This window comes from Aythya ferina (genome assembly GCF_964211825.1).
Source record: "Aythya ferina genome assembly, chromosome: W".
In the NCBI taxonomy this organism is placed as follows: domain Eukaryota; kingdom Metazoa; phylum Chordata; class Aves; order Anseriformes; family Anatidae; genus Aythya; species Aythya ferina.
Window position 1 is genome coordinate 10,433,996 of NC_140313.1, and position 16,413 is coordinate 10,450,408.

A 16,413-nucleotide genomic window follows, 5' to 3' on the forward strand; every position below is an offset into this window, starting at 1 on the left:
GATGTCATACTAAGCAATAAAAGGTAGGAAAAGGGAAAAAGGGGTGGTGGTGGTGGGTTATTCTCACAGAATCACAGAATTGTCTAGGTTGGAAGAGACCTCAAGATCATCGAGTCCAACCTCTGACCTAACACTAACAAGTCCTCCACTAAACCATATCACGAAGTTCAACATCTAAACGTCTTTTAAAGACCTCCAGGGATGGTGACTCCACCACTTCCCTGGGCAGCCCGTTTCAATGCCTCACAACCCTCTCAGTAAAGAAGTTCTTCCTAATATCCAACCTAAAACACCCCTCGTGCAACTTTAGCCCGTTCCCCCTTGTCCTATCACCGGGCACGTGGGAGAATAGACCAACCCCCACCTCGCTACAGCCTCTGTGTATGCACATTTATTACTAATGTTCCTAATTAACTGTCTGTTCTTGAATTACTGGGAAGATACAAGCCCTGCAAAAACTGCACTTTATTTATCTTAAGATTAGATTTTCTTTGGAAAGCTTATCATCCAGACAAAATTGTACACCTAAGAAATACTATTTCCTGATCAGTGCCAGCTCCAGGTGGTCATCACACCTGTCCTGCAGTGTGCGTTTTGATGAAACTTTAATTTGATGAAGAACACAGGCATGCAACGAATGAACTTGGTAAGACTAAATGAGTTTCTCTACCTTCCTTTCAAATGCTTACTGGAAATGCAGACATTCCTTTCTTGCATACCTCACTGAATATATGGCTTTTTTTGTTTGTTTGTTTAAAACCACTAGTTTAAAATCTGATGGCTTTTAAATGAATTTATAACTAGACCATTTCCTAGTGGACAGGTTGTTATGCAAGTTACTCCTTTATTTAGCGTGAGCTGTGAATTTTGGAAGGTGTCCTGGTATTGTTGTATGAGTGGTATTGTTGTATGTAATGGAGGGGCTGGACTGTGCGGATCTTGCAGTTGGCGATGACATGGTTGAGAGCCTCTGGGTAAGGATTAAAGGAAAAGCAAATAAAGCGGATAGCGTTGTGGGAGTCTTCTATAGACTAACCATCCAGGATGATGAACCTGATGGATTATTTCTTAAGGAAGTAAGGGATATCTCTACATCAGCTGCCCTTGTCCTTATGAGGACTTCAGGCTGCTCAGGGAACTAGTTAGTAAGGTCCCCCGGGAAACTGCTTTTAAAGGTGTTGGGGTCTATCAGTGCTCGTCACATTTTAAGAGACACCTCTTAAAAGCACAGGAGCAGGCAACTCCAAAGTGTCAGAAGTTAAGCAGGTAGGACAGAAGACCGGGTTGGCTGAGCAGGGATCCTCTTATAGAGCTTAGGTGAAGAAAAAAAATGTATGAAAAAGTGTATGGACACTGGAAGTGAGGTCAGGTGTCATGGGAGGACTACAGAGATACTGTTCACCATTGCAGGGAGAAAATTCATGTGGCCAAAGCACAAATAGAGTTGAAGCTGGCCAGAACTGTGTGGGATGACCAAAAGGGCTTTTTAAAATATATTAACAGCAAAAGGAGGACCAGAGATAACATTGGTCCATTACTTGATGAGGATGGTCACCTCACAAACAGGGATGTAGACAATACAGAGTTTAATGCCTTCTTCGCCTCTGTCTTCAACACCAGTGATGGGACCTGGGACCCCCAGAGCCCTGAACTGGAGGACGCTGACTGCAAAAATGAAAAATTCCCAGCTGATTCTGAACATATGCAGGATTTGCTCCTCCAGCTGGATGCACATAATTCTATGGGGTCTGATGAGATTCCCAGGGTTCTGAAAGAGCTGGTTGATGTCATTACAAGAACTCTCTCAATTATTTTTCAACTGTCTTGGGAATCTGGAGAGGTCCCAGTTGACTGGAAGCTGGCAAAAGATTTCCCAGTTTTCAAGAAAGGTAAGAAAGAAGATCCTGGTAATTACAGGCCTATCTCACTTCAGTGCCTGGTAAAATTATGGAGAAGATTATTTCACAGATATTTCACAGAATTTCTAGGTTGGAAGAGACCTCAAGATCATCGAGTCCAACCTCTGACCTAACGCTAACAGTCCCCACTAAACCATATCCCTAAGCTCTACATCTAAACGTCTTTTAAAGACTTCCAGGGATGGTGACTCCACCACTTCCCTGGGCAGCCTGTTCCAATGCCTCACAACCCTTTCAGTGAAGAAGTTCTTCCTAACATCTAACCTAAAACTCCCCTGGCTCAACTTTAGCCCATTCCCCCTCGTCCTGTCACCAGGCACATGGGAGAACAGACCAACCCCCACCTCGCTACAGCCTCCTTTAATGTACTTATAAAGAGCGATAAGGTTGCCCCTGAGCCTCCTCTTCTCCAGGCTGAACAAGCCCAGCTCCCTCAGCCGCTCCTCGTAGGACTTGTTCTCCAGGCCCCTCACCAGCTTTGTCGCCCTTCTCTGTACCCGCTAAAGCACCTCCATGTCCTTCTTGTAGCGAGGGGCCCAAAACTGAACACAGTACTCGAGGTGCGGCCTCACCAGAGCCGAGTACAGGGGGACGATCACCTCCCTAGACCTGCTGGTCACACTGTTTCTGATACAAGCCAGGATGCCGTTGGCCTTCTTGGCCACCTGAGCACACTGCTGGCTCATATTCAGCTGACTATCCACCATCACTCCCAGGTCCTTCTCTGCCTGGCAGCTCTCCAACCATTCCTCTCCCAGCCTGTAGCTCTTCTTGGGGTTATTGCGCCCCAGGTGCAGGACCCGGCACTTGGCCTTGTTGAACTTCATGCAGTTGACCTCAGCCCATCGGTGCAGCCTATCCAGATCCTCCTGCAGAGCTTTCCTACCCTCAAGCAGATCGACACATGCACCTAACTTGGTGTCATCTGCAAACTTACTGAGGGTGCACTTGATGCCCTCGTCCAGATCATCGATGAAGATATTAAAGAGGACCGGCCCCAGCACCGAGCCCTGGGGAACGCCACTAGTGACTGGCCTCCAACTGGACTTGACTCCATTCACCACGACTCTTTGGGCCCGGCTATCCAGCCAGTTTCTAACCCAACGAAGCGTGTGCCAGTCCAAGCCAAGAGCAGCCATTTTCTTGAGGAGAATGCTGTGGGAGACGGTGTCAAAAACCTTGCTGAAGTCAAGGTAGACCACATCCACAGCCTTTCCCTCATCCACCCAGCGTGTCACTTTGTCATAGAAGGAGATCAGGTTCGTCAAGCAGGATCTGCCTTTCATAAAGCCATGCTGACTGGGCCTGATCGCCTGCTGGCCCTGCAAGTGCTGCGTGATGACTCTCAGGAGGATCTGCTCCATGAGCTTCCCTGGCACTGAGGTCAAACTGACAGGCCTGTAGTTTCCCGGGTCTGCCCTCCGGCCCTTCTTGTAGATGGGCGTCACGTTTGCTAGCCGCCAGTCAACTGGGACCTCCCCCGACATCCAGGACTGCTGATAAATGATGGACAGTGGCTTGGCCAGCTCCTCTGCCAGTTCTCTCAGTACTCTTGGGTGGATCCCATCCGGCCCCATCGACTTGTGCACATCTAAGTGCCGTAGCAGGTCACCAACCAGTTCTTCGTGGATAGTGAGGGCCACATCCTGCTCCCCATCCCCTTCCACCAGCTCAGGGTACCTAGTATCCAGAGAACATCCGGTATTGCCGCTAAAGACTGAGGCAAAGAAGGCATTGAGCACCTCCGCCTTTTCCTCATCTCTTGTAACTAAGTTTCCCCCCGCATCCAGTAAAGGATGGAGATTCTCCTTAGTCCTCCTTTTTGTGCTGATGTATTTATAGAAACGTTTTTTGTTATCTTTAACGGCAGTAGCCAGATTGAGCTCCAGATGAGCTTTGGCCTTCCTAATTTTGTCCCTGCACAGCCTCGCTACATCTTTAAAGTCCTCCCTAGTGGCCTGCCCACTTTTCCAAAGCTTATAAACCCTCTTTTTCCTCCTAAGATCAAGCCACAATTCTCTGTTGAGCCAGGCCGGTCTTCTTCCCCGCCAGCTCATCTTTGGCCACGTGGGGACAGACCATTCCTGCGCCATGAAGACTTCCCTCTTGAAGAGCGCCCAGCCTTCCTGAACCCCTCTGCCCTTCAGAACCGCCTCCCAAGGGACTCCACCAACTAGTGTCCTGAGCAGCTCAAAGTCAGCCCTCCGAAAGTCCAATACAGCGGTTTTACTGGTCCCCTTCCTGGCCTCGCCAAGAATAGTGAACTCCACCATTTCGTGGTTACTTTGCCCAAGACAGCTCCTGACAATCACATCCTCCACCAGTCCTTCTCTGTTTGTGAAGAGAAGGTCTAGCGGGGCACCACCCCTGGTAGGTTCACTAACCAGCTGCATCAGGAAGCTATCTTCCACGCTCTCCAGAAACCTCCTAGACTGCTTTCTCAGGGCTGTATCCTGGGAGCTATTGAAAAACATTTGAAAGACAACAGTCATTGGTCATAGCTAACACAGGTTCACGACGGGAAAGTCCTGCTTGACTAACTTAATTTCTTTTCATGACAAGGTTACCCATCTTGCTTTAGTTTACCCATCTCCCAGAGAGGGAGGGGGGAGGGTGAGCGAACAGCTGTATGGTGCTTAGCTTCCGGCCGGGTTAAACCATAACAACAACCTCCAGCACAACTAATTCCCGCAGGTGCTGGAGACCTTTCTCCATGGTGGTCCACTTGCCTAGTTAATATAAAATATATTCCTTGAAGGGATACCTTTCCTTCACACCTGACAGGAGTAGCCTCCAGAGGCTGAGAACCTGTGCCTCTCTCCCAGTCTCTGTCAATGACCCTTTCTCTAGAGAGGGATCTCAGATGCTTGGCTTCCTTGCCTTCTAATTCCTGGCTGCCAGTCCCAGTGTCCCAGCAACAAAGCAGCCAGGTGAGGATGTGCTCACCTGGGTGATGACTGAAATCCTTTTGTATATCTCACAACTCACTCAGGGATAGGGATCAAGTAGTTTCTGATTCATGTATGATTTCTCTCTTCTTCCTTCTGTTTTTGTGATGTCTCTGCTTTAGAGCTGCCTGCCTCTTCCACTTGTCCCTCCTGGGATTTCTTAGGAGGAGTTTCTTCCCTCACTAAAGAAGCTGACTTCTGCTTCCATTGTTTTGACTTGCAGAAAATGGACTCCATAATCAGTAAGACTGTAAAGTAGGTATGTTTATTCAGTGCTGGGCAGCACGGGGGTTAGTCCCACCAAAGTCGTGCGCACCTGACGCAGCAATTTGCCATGGTTATATGCAGCAAAGAGTTACATATGCATAAAGTTTCACAATGCGCCTATACATATTCATAACCTGTCCCTGCTTCATATTAAAATTAGTTCCAAGGAGTCATTTCCATAAACTCCTCCCATCAGTGCTTGCGCAGTGTCTCCTGGTGGTGGTCACTGGGGGTTGGGGGATGAAGGTTGCTTACTCTTCCTCATCACCGCCAGTTGACCTCTTGTCTTTGCGCAGACTCAGTTGCTCCTTGGCTCTTGTCCATCCGCAGGGCCCATTTCTGCCAGTTTCTTAAGATAGGCTCACACTCTTATTAGGAGACTGACCTTGGCAAGGGGCCCAAGGCTTCTTGCTTTAGTTAATTTGCACAATGCACCATAGTTAGCAAAGACACTAAGTAGCATCCTAATTTAATGCTGTCAGCACTCTATCTCTACTTGATAAGATTCTCCTAACTCCCTCTCTCATTCTTGACTATGTGGTCAACTGATACCATAGACCATTGGCCACAGTGTGTGTTATCTGTTCATCAGATTCAGACCTCCTCCTTTCCTTGAGGGTGCTGGGTAATGTTAACTACCATTTGATAGGTGCAGGCCAGGCCCCAGCACAGAGCAGCGAGCTGTAGTTCTCCGGCTTTATCAGGGTCAGAGCATACATCTTTCCAATATGCTATCTGTTTTATTATTATTATTATTATTATTATTATTATTATTATTATTATTTAGGATTTCACACTTGTTTAGGGGTGAAGTTCAAAACTATCAGAGGAGAAAATTCTGACAGGTACCTTCCCATATCCTCCCACACACCTTGCTACCCCCCACCACACTCTCTCAGGGCAAATTCCTGGGTGGGATTTCTAACTAACTGATTAACCTTAGAGAGAAGAGGAAACATTCTGGAGACCTAGCACTAGAAGGATGTTGGTTACCCACAGAAATTCAGAATACTCAAAAGCTTCTGTAATTAACCCACAGGGAAACAAGGAGGAGGTACCATTCCTGATACCATCCACATACTGACTTCCAGAGAAGGAAAGAAAAAAGAAAAGTTTGTAGTTGTTAATATTCTCGAAGAGATAGTGATAGATCCCAAAGGACAGAGATGATAGCAATGCAGGGCCTGAATACCTGATTAGGCTCAATGCCAGTGCTTTACAGAACAGTGAACTGAAAAAAAACACCAACGAACATCACCTTTAACAGACTCTCTGACCAGATATACAGTAGAAGGGAGAACATGCCGTGGATCACATAGAAAAATATTTACAGCAAACCAGAGGACATGGTGACTATCAAGTAAGCTTGTTAATTATAAGCGTTCTGATCAAATCTACTGTTATTTCAACCCTTTGAGGACGATGTTGAGCACCAGAAAGGACTGAAGAAGAAGGTAAAAAAACAAGCAAAGGCCACGCAGAAGCATGGAAGTAGAGAAAAAAAAATTCTCTACTACCTATTAACGGGGGATGTTTGGCCACATCCAGGGCAGCAGGGCCTCAATACACATAGCAGTAGTTTGGGAAAACAAATGTCTTCAGAACAGGTCAACTGTATGAAGTTCAACAAGGCCAAGTGCCGGGTCCTGCACCTGGGGCGCAATAACCCCAAGCAGAGCTACAGGCTGGGAGATGAGTGGTTGGAAAGCTGCCTGGCAAAGAAGGACCTGGGAGTATTGGTTGATAGACGGCTGAATATGAGCCAGCAGTGTGCTCGGGTGGCCAAGAAGGCCAACAGCATCCTGGCTTGTATCAGAAGCAGTGTGGCCAGCAGGGCTAGGGAAGTGATTGTCCCCCTGTACTCGGCTCTGGTGAGGCCGCACCTCGAGTACTGTGTTCAGTTTTGGGCCCCTTGCTGCAAGAAGGACATGGAGGTGCTCAAGTGTGCCCAGAGAAGGGCAACGATGCTGGTGAGGGGTCTGGAGAACAAGTCTTACGAGGAGCAGCTGAGGGAGCTGGGATGGTTCATCCTGGAGAGGAGGAGGCTCAGGGGCAACCTTATTGCTCTCTATAGGTACATTAAAAGAGGCTGTAGCGAGGTGGGGGTTGGTCTATTCTCCCATGTGCCTGGTGATAGGATGAGGGGGAACGGGCTAAAGTTGCACGAGGGGTGTTTTAGGTTGGATATTAGGAAGAACTTCTTTACTGAGAGGGTTGTTAGGCATTGGAATGGGCTGCCCAGGGAAGTGGTGGAGTCACCATCCATGGAGGTCTTTAAAAGACATTTAGATGTAGAGCTTAGTGATATGGTTTAGTGGAGGACTTGTTAGTGTTAGGTCAGAGGTTGGACTAGGTGAGCTGCTTGGAGGTCTGGAGGTCCTCTGGGAGAATACTGTGGGAGATGGTGTCAAATACCAAAAACCTAAAAAAAAAAAAAAAAAAAAAAAAAAAGGCAAATACTGAAATCCAGGTAGACGACATCCACAGATTTTCCTCATCAATAAGTGGGTCATCTTGTCATAGAAGGAAATCAAGTTACTCAGGCAAGACCTGCCCTTCATAAATTTAGCGCTGTCACGGGTGCAGGTGTGTCCTGCTTCAGGGAATCCTCGAGCAGGTGGCTGGGCTGCAGAGAGAAATTGGCAGCCCGAGGGAGTCTCTGAGGGTGACAGATAGGAGGGGACTCCCCACCCCTGCTGTTGCTTGGCAGCCCTCTCCTATGTCCCGACAAGGGGTAGAGGCTGCCCCCGTTGAACACATGTGGAACAGGGCCAGACTGTCCGCAAGAGACAAGGGGCTGGACCCTTGTCTCGGCTCGGAGCAGAGACGTCTGCCCCCGACACCCACAGTGCCACCTACCCCCACGGTGTCCCTGGGAAATAAATTTGAGGCTCTTACGGAGGTTGCGGAAGTGGCTGAGTGTCTGGACAGTAGTCCGAACCTGGGAAGCAACCCCAAGAAGAGAGTCAAGATTGGGGGAAGTGCAAAACATAAGGATCAGGGCTGGATGGAACACGGCATTGTAACCTGTGCCACAAAAAAAGAGCGGAGAGTCCTGGTGATAGGGGACTCCTTGCTGAGGGGCACTGAGGCTCCACTCTGCCATCCAGATAACCTAGCCAGAGAAGTGTGCTGTCTTCCTGGGGCACATGTCAGAGATGTTAGGAAGGCTCTGCCACAACTCATTAAACTGGAGGACTACTATCCTCTCGTAGTCATTCAGGTTATATCCCAGGAAGCCGCTATTAGAAAAATGAAGAATATTAAAAAGGACTTTGCATCCCTGGGAAGGTTGTTGAGGGGATCGGGGGTGCAGGTAGTGTTCTCCTCTGTCCTCCCACTGGGTGACTGGGATGCAGATAGAAGGAGCAGAACAGGACAGGTAAATGACTGGCTGAGGGGGTGGTGTCTGGACCAGGGATATGGGTATTTTGATCTTGGGCCGTCCTTTGAGAGTCCGGGTATGTGGGCTACGGACAGACACCAACTGAGCAAGTGGGGTGCAAGTGTGTTGGGGAGCAAGCTCTCTGGGCTGATTTCCAGGGCTTTAAACTAGGTTTGATGGGGGAAGGGAGGGGAGCTAAAGGTGACAGAGAAGGGCTGGGGGAAGTTGTCACTGCTGTCACTGTTGAAGACAGGGAAAAACTTCTGAGCTCTCCCATAGGATTGTCTGTGGGCTCCTCAGAGAAGGTAGCGTCCCCGATCCCCCGTCCAGTATCATCTTCTTGCATCCCCCCAGGGGTAACTGCACCTGCTCCTTCCCTAAAGTGCCTGTACACCAATGCACGGAGCATGGGAAATAAACTGGATGAGCTCGAGATCTGTGTTCGGTCGCGGGGCCACGATCTCGTTGCGATCACTGAGACGTGGTGGGACAGCTCACATGACTGGAACGCAGTCATGGAGGGCTATGTCCTCTTTAGGAAAGACAGGCTGGGGAAGCAAGGGGGTGGGGTTGCCCTTTATGTGAGGGAGCAATTAGAGTGTACCCAGCTCCACCTGGGGGAGGGTGAAGGACAAGTGGAGAGCTTGTGGGTAAGAATTAAGGGGTGGGCAGGTATGGGAGACACGGTGGTAGGGGTCTACTACAGGTCTCCAGATCAGGAGGAGGAAGTCGATGAGGCCTTCTACGAGTAGCTGCTAGTAACCTCACGATCACGAGCGCTGGTCCTCATGGGGGACTTCAATTACCCAGACATCTGCTGGGTAAGCAACTCGGCCAGGCATGAGCAGTCCAAACGGTTCCTACAATGCGTTGAGGACAATTTTCTGACCCAGGTGGTGGAGGAGCCGACAAGGCGGGGGGTGCTCCTGGACCTCGTTCTTACCAACAGGGATAGCCTTGTTAGGGATGTGAAGGTTGGGGGCAGCTTGGGATGCAGCAACCATGAGATGGTGGAGTTCCAGATGGATCTAGGCAAAGGAAGTAAGGCTAAGAGCAGGATTGCAACCCTGGACTTCCGAAGAGCCAACTTCGACCTCTTCCGGGACCTGCTTGGGGGTATCTCATGGGATAGGTTGCTAGAAGGCAAGGGTGCATGCAAGAGCTGGGCTACATTTAAGCAGCACTTCCATGCTCAGGGTCGGTGCATCCTGAGGAATAGGAAATTGGGGAAGGGGGGCAGGAAACCCGTGTGGATGAGCAAGGAGCTCATCAATAAGATCAAAAGGAAGAGGATGGTCTATGAAGTGTGGAAAAAGGGCCTGTCCTCTTGGGAGGAGTATAGATGTGTTGTCAGGGCCTGCAGGGACGCAACAAGGAAGGCTAAAGCCCACCTAGAGATGAGGCTTGCGAAAGAGGTAAAGGATAATAAGAAGGGTTTTTTCAAGTATGTAAACAGTAAAAGGAAGACTATGGACAATGTGGGTCCCTTGCTGAACGAGGAGGGTGTCCTTGTCACGGGAGAAGCTGAGAAGGCAGAGATACTGAATGCTTTCTTTGCTTCAGTCTTTGCTTCAAGGACACTCCCCTGGGACTCCTTGCCCCTGGCAATAGGACAAAGGGTCTGGGAAATGGAGGGCTCCCCCCTGGTTGATGAGGGAGTGGTTCGGGAGCGTCTGAGTGGGCTCAATGCACACAAATCCATAGGTCCCGATGGGATGCATCCACGTGTGCTAAGGGAGCTGGCAGATGTTATCACCGAACCGCTCTCTATCATCTTTGAAAGGTCCTGGAGAACAGGAGAGGTGCCTGAAGACTGGAGGATAGCCAATGTCACTCCGGTCTTCAAGAAGGGCAGGAAGGAGGATCTGGGATACTATAGGCCAGTCAGTCTCACCTCTGTCCCTGGAAAGGTGTTGGAACAGCTTGTTCTGGATGCCATCTCCAAGCAATTGGAAGAGAAGAAGGTTATGAGGAGTAGTCAGCATGGATTCACCAAGGGGAAGTCGTGCTCGACCAACCTCGTTGCCTTCTATGATGGCATCACCAGCTGGGTAGATGAGCAGTGGATGTCATCTACCTTGACTTTAGCAAGGCTTTCGATACTGTCTCCCATGACATCCTACTGGCAAAGCTGAGAAAGTGTGGGATAGAGGAGTGGACAATAAGGTGGGTTGAGAACTGGCTGACTGGCCGAGCTCAGAGGGTGGTGATCGGAGGAGCAGACCTGGGCTCCCCAGTACAAAAAAGACAGGGATCTCCTGGAAAGAGTCCAGCGGAGGGCCACAAAGATGATACAGGGCCTGGAGCATCTTCCTTATGAGGAAAGGCTGAGAGACCTGGGTCTGTTCAGCCTGGAGAAGAGAACACTAAGAGGGGATCTCATCAATGTGTATAAATATCTGAGGGGTGAAGGACAGAAGGATGTAGCCAACCTCTTCTCAGTGGTTTGTGGGGATAGGACAAGGGGCAATGGCTGCAAGTTAGAACACAGGAAGTTCCGCACTGACATGCAAAAGAGCTTCTTCACAGTGAGGGTGATGGAGCATTGGAACAGGCTGCCTGGGGAGGTTGTGGAGTCTCCTTCTCTGGAGATATTTAAGGCCTGTCTGGATGCCTACCTGGGCAGCCTGCTCTGAGGAACCTGCTTTGGCAGGGGGGTTGGACCCGATGATCTTTTGAGGTCCCTTCCAACCCCTACAGTTCTGTGACTCTGTGATTCTGTGATAAACCCATGGCTGTTTAATGACTCAATTGTCTCGTTTGTGCTGTGTCATAGTATCACAGAATCATAGTTGTAAGGGACCTTAAAGATCATCTAATTCCATCTCCCCTGCCATGGGCAGGGGCATCTTGCACTAGGCCAGGTTGCTCAAAGCCCCATCCAACCTGGCCTTAAATACTTCCAGGGATAGGGAATCCACAACTTCTCTGGGAAACCTGTTCCAGTGCTTCACCACCCTCAGAGTAAAGAATTTCTTCCTAATATCTAATCTAAATCTACCCTCTTTTAGTTTAAAGCCATAACCCTTTGTCTTATCACTCCACTCCCCAAAAAAGAATCCCTCTCCAGCTTTTCTGTAGGCCCCCTTTAGGTACTGGAAGGTTGTTCTAAGGTTTCCCCGAAGCCTTCTCTTCTCTCTTCTTGCGCTGGGGGCTCCAGAGCTGAACACAGTACTCCAGGTGGGGTCTCAGGAGAGCAGAGTAGAAGGGGAGAAGCACATCCCTCAACCTGCTGGCCACAATTTGGAGGGGAAGGAGGAGGAAGGGGGAGAAAATACAACACAAAGAGCTCAAGGTTTGAGATGAGAAAGGTTTAATTAAAGGGAAAGGGGAGAAAAAGAAAGAAAAGAAACAATAAGGCCACGTGGGCTTATTAAAGAAGAACCTCAAAACGCGTAGCAGTTGTTCAGGAGGACAGCCCCCTCCCTCACGAGATATCCCCTTCTTACTGCTGAGTGTGACATCAGGTGTTATGGAATATCCCTTTGGTTGGTTTAGGTCAGCTGCCCTGGCGATGTCCCCTCCCCATCACTTGCCCACCCCCAGCCTGCTGGCTCTTGGGGGCTTGGAAGGAGTCCTGATGCTGTGCCAGCACTATGCAGCAATAGACACAACACTGGAGTGATATCAGTGCTGTTCCAGCTACGAGTGAAGAGCACAGCACTGTGTTTTTACAAGGAGCATCGTTTCTTAACTTCTTTCCAAAACAACCTTATAGACACCTGGGCCAAAGAGCATGGTATTGAGTGGGTGTATCACATCCCCTGTCATGCACCAGCCTCCGGGAAAGTTGAACGATACAATGGACTGTTAAAGACTACATTGAAAGCAATGGGTTCTGGGACGCTACGCGTTTTGAAGCCCTGCTTCCCAGGACGTGGCCGAACATCGCTCGTTGATGGGAGTAGAGAATAAGTTTTTTTCCCTCTCTCTGCTTCCGTGCGGGCTTATTGTTTCTTTTGTTTCTTTTTTCCTCCCCATTCCCTTTCCCTTTAATTAAACCTTTCTCATCTCAAACCTCGAGTTCTCTGTTGTTGCAGGAAGCACGGCCGAAAGCACGACAGACAGCAGTAGAGTCAGATCATGCTCCATTTTATTGCCCAAATAGCCTAACTTTTATAGTGAACTTAACAGGGGCGGATAGTGTCTCACACAAGATTATTGGTCAAAAGCACTCAGACAAACAACTACAAGAAAATAACCCCACCTACACGAAAACAACCCCCTTGTGATTAGCAGTCACGTAGACCTTGTCCTTGAAGCCAGAGGCTGGTAACAATATTTTTCTAAATTCCTCACTTGGGCGATGTGGGAACACTGTCATGGGAACTTCTCATAGTTGCCCTGGTAGCTTGATTTGCTCAGCTGCAACAAGCCATGGGATTTTTGCTGTTTCAAAAAATCCCTCAACAATCCCCCCCCCCTTTTTTTTTTTTGTTTGTTTGTTTGTTTGTGCAAGCCATGCCCGATGTAACAGTTTTGCAAGTAACCCTTTAACCACATTTATTAAAATACAATATGCAATGATGATTAACACCACAACAAACAGAATCCTTAATCCCTCTTTGATTGATCCCAGCAACCATCTATGGATCGTTTCAAACAAATCAGTGAACCACTGATTGAAAGGATTGATATCATATTGAATCTTTCTCATGTGCTCTTTCAGGAAAGTAATGGATTTGTGAATTGACTCACTATGATCAGAAAGGTTCAAACAGCACATTCCCTCAAAGTCCTCACACCCATGCCTTTGAGCCAAAAGCAAGAAGTCAATAGCAGCTTGATCCTGTAAAAGCACATGTCGCAGACTAATTTGATCTGGTAACTTCTCCTCAAGTATCTCTGTCATGGCATGGGCTTGCTTCTCAGCCCAGCATACCAATTTTTCTAAGTTCTTAAGTGCAGCCACAGATGCCACTCCTGGCACTAAAATTGCCAATGCCGCTCTAGCTGCAACACCAAGCAATTCGGCATTATCATTGCTATCCAGTGCAAGCAATGCCCATTTATGTCTGGTGATCTCACGCAACTGTGACAAGCTAGGAGCAAATATAATGAGTTTATCTAAGTAACATGGACATCCGATAGCATTTGCAGGGATACCTTGCCAGGCCCTATCCCCACAAATCAGAAAAACATCAGGAGGTAAGGCCAAAGCTGTACAATTGTTCCAAACACTATAGTTGTTACCCCTTGTCTCCGTGCCATAAACCCCTAAACCCTGCTTAGCAGTGTCATTGTAATCACAGGTGTTATTTGTATTTCTGTACCCGTATGGCCCTTTCCAGGTTCCTGTAGCAGGATCCATCTGATAGCCATGGCTACATTCACATTTGTAGCCACCTTTCAGGTTGATACAGATTTGACTACAGATACCAGGGTTTTGGCATTCATCAATATCTCCACAGGTTCTCTTGTCTACAAGCTCAAACCCAGCTGGACAGTCACATTCATAGCCAATAATGAAACCTCTGCAGATGTAGGAGCATCCACCGTTGTTCACCAAACATTCATTTATGTTGCATTCCTTCAGGGGCTCATCACTCCAGTCCTTGCAGTCTCTCTGCTGGTTAAACACTTTATTGATATCTATGCATTCTCCACTTCTGCGCTTGAATTTGCCAGGTCCAGAGCACTGAATAACATTGTTACAGTTTGCTTCATCAGTGCCATCCAGACAGTCTCTCACACCATTGCACTGCCTACTCCTATGGACACAGTTCCCATCTTCACATCTGAACTGGTCTGGCCTGCAGGTCCGAGAAGGGCAGTTAATTTCATCACTTCCATCCTTGCTATCAGGATCTCCGTCACATTGCCACTTCTTGTGGATACATTCACCTGAGCCGCACTGCACCTCACTCGCAGAACACTTCACTGGAGGTGCAGGCTGGCAGCCACACTGCTCCAAAGATTCATCCGAGTGGTCGGAGCAGTCAGTATCATCATCACACACCCAGCTGATAGGGATGCAGGTAAAACTCTTGCACTGGAACTCATGAACACCACAGGTAGGAGGTGCACACTCCAGCTCATCACTACCATCACTGCAGTCATCTTGACCATTGCAGACAAAGCTTTTGGAAATACATTGCCCACTACTGCATGTGAACTCTGCTGCACTATAAGTCACATTGCCACAATTCTCTTCATCTCCTCCACTGTCACAGTCTTTTTCACCATCACATTTCCAGGACACTGGGATACACTGGGTTGACTGAGGACCACAGCTGATTTCATTTACCTGGCATGTTCTCATATGACACAGCTCAGCACTCTCATCAGACCCATCTTCAGAGTCCAGATCCCCATCACACTGCCATCTGTTTGGCACGCACTGACCACTGTTGCACGCAAAGTCAGATTCAGCACACATCTTCTTCACACAAGCACTCTCATCACTGCCATCTGAGCAGTCTTCATCACCATCACATTTAGAATCATAGAATATCCTGAGTTGGAAGGGACCCTTAAGGATCATCAAGTCCAACTCTTGACACCGCACAGGTCTACCCAAAAGTTCAGACCATGTGCCTAAGTGCACAGTCCAATCGCTTCTTAAATTCAGACAGGCTCAGTGCAGTGACCACTTCCCTGGGGAGCCTGTTCCAGTGTGCAACCACCCTCTCTGTGAAGAACCCCCTCCTGACGTCCAGCCTAAATTTCCCCTGCCTCAGCTTAACCCCGTTCCCGCGGGTCCTGTCGCTGGTGTTAATGGAGAAAAGGTCTCCTGCCTCTCGACACCCCCTTACAAGGAAGTTGTAGACTGTGATGAGGTCTCCCCTCAGCCTCCTCTTCTCCAGGCTGAACAGGCCCAGTGACCTCAGCCATTCTTCGTACGTCTTCCCCTCCAGGCCTTTCACCATCTTCGTAGCCCTCCTCTGGACACTCTCCAACAGTTTAATGTCCTTTTTATACTGTGGTGCCCAGAACTGCACACAGTACTCGAGGTGAGGCCGCACCAGCGCAGAGTAGAGCAGGACAATCACCTCCCTTGACCTACTAGCGATGCCGTGCTTGATGCACCCCAGGACACGGTTGGCCCTCCTGGCTGCCAGGGCACACTGCTGGCTCATATTCAACTTGCTGTCTACCATGACCCCCAGATCCCTCTCTTCTAGGCTGCTCTCCAGCGTCTCATCGCCCAGTCTGTACATGCAGCCAGGGTTTCCCCGTCCCAGGTGCAGGACCCGGCACTTGCTCTTATTGAACTTCATGCGGTTGGTGATCGCCCAGCTCTCCAACCTATCCAGATCCCTCTGCAAGGCCTTTCCACCCTCATTCGAGTCCAAAACTCCTCCAAGTTTGGTGTCATCAGCAAACTTGCTCAAAATACCTTCTATTCCTACATCCAGTTCTTTTATAAAAATATTGAAAAGTACCGGCCCTAAAATGGAGCGTTGAGGGACCCCACTGGTGACCGCCCGCCAGCCTGACACAGCCCCATTTACCATAACCCTCTGGGCCCTGCCCGTTAGCCAATTGCTCACCCATCATATGATGTTTTTATTTAGCTGTATGGTGGACATTTTGTCCAGTAGGATCCTATGGGAAACCGTGTCAAAAGCCTTGCTGAAGTCCAAAAAAATCACATCAGCTGGTTTCCCTTGGTCCACCATACGGGTGATCTTATCATAAAAGGAAATCAGGTTAGTTAGGCAGGACCTACCCTTCACGAACCCATGCTGGCTGGGACCAATGACTGCTTTGTCCCCCAGGTGCGCCTCAATAAGTTCGAGAACCATCTTCTCCATGATTTTACCAGGCACTGACGTGAGACTGACAGGCCTGTAATTGCTATAGATTTTTATATCTATATAGATATATAGATATAAATATTGTATATTTCCAGAGTAAAGGAATACAGCGTCCATTACTACACAGGAACTGG

The 16,413-nt window shown here is 48.7% G+C and overlaps 1 protein-coding gene and 1 pseudogene across 2 annotated transcripts in view; one reads left to right on the forward strand and one right to left on the reverse strand.

Moving 5' to 3' along the window:
- LOC311426361 (uncharacterized protein) overlaps positions 1 to 16,413 on the forward strand; it is a 202,330-nt gene that overhangs the window by 175,028 nt on the left and 10,889 nt on the right. The gene's annotated exons all lie outside the window — the stretch shown is intronic.
- On the reverse strand, positions 1,535 to 15,003 carry LOC311426479 (very low-density lipoprotein receptor pseudogene; annotated as a pseudogene). The gene is made up of 3 exons: positions 13,686 to 15,003; positions 8,033 to 8,161; positions 1,535 to 1,665 (listed from the first exon to the last, which is right to left on the reverse strand). The product of its transcript is annotated as a very low-density lipoprotein receptor pseudogene (transcript).